Raw genomic sequence first — 974 nt, 5'->3', positions numbered from 1 at the left:
TCTTTTTAACCAGTTCTTTTTAATGTTTTAGTTGAACCGAATCGCAAAGTGAGGTGGGATTATAAACAAAGCAATTTTTCATACAGTGTGTGTACTGCAATTAAAACTGAGTGACAAATACTAGTATTTACCAAGAATTTTATTTAAACTGAGGCATACTGTCCGAACGAATCGATTCGCTCGAAGTGAATGGGACTTCTTAACGCTAAACTTTACAAACACGTTCCACAAAGAGAAAATGCACTAAGCATTCTGAGATTTCAGAGAGGGAACTGCTAGGTAAATATATAATATTTTAGTAATGTTATATAATTATTATTATTTTGTTTATATACTCTTCAAGTTTCTGTTTAAAGACTGACGTTTCACCTCCATCAACTTCCTTTTAGAGGTCGCGGAGAATTATGGTAAATGTAGTTATGTAACGACGAGTCCCAGAATCCTGTAGGAATGTGCTCAGATTCTGTATTGAAATTTATATCATAATAAATTCTTAAGAATTTTAATAGGAACACACACAAATATATTTTAAAACACAATATCAATATGACTTCCAAACTTTCAGTATTTAAAAATATGCAATACGATTTAAGAATTTCCATTAAGTATCTGATAGCAAGACATCCATTACGAAAATGAACAATGGTTTTACTACGAATAAAATAACAATGTTTATAATTAAACCATGGTTAATTTTCATAAGGGATACCATAGGTTTTTTGATAAAGTTTGTCCAATATTTAGCTAACATTCTCTAAGACTACAAGATTATTGTACAGAATAAAATTTTCCTGCAGATTTTATTGACATGAAGAAGATTCTTATTTGATCCTATTAGGGCATTTGACTTCAAATGACAGACAGACAGACAGACAGACAGATAGGTAACAAATACTAAAGTATGCAAAAGGTCAAAACATATATTGCTTCTAGAAAAAAATAATTAAGACTATATTAATGTTTCCATAGTACTG

This window comes from Carassius auratus, chromosome 1 (genome assembly GCF_003368295.1).
Source record: "Carassius auratus strain Wakin chromosome 1, ASM336829v1, whole genome shotgun sequence".
Lineage (NCBI taxonomy): Eukaryota > Metazoa > Chordata > Actinopteri > Cypriniformes > Cyprinidae > Carassius > Carassius auratus.
The sequence above is the reverse complement of the archived record's forward strand: the minus strand, read 5'-3'. Positions refer to the sequence as shown.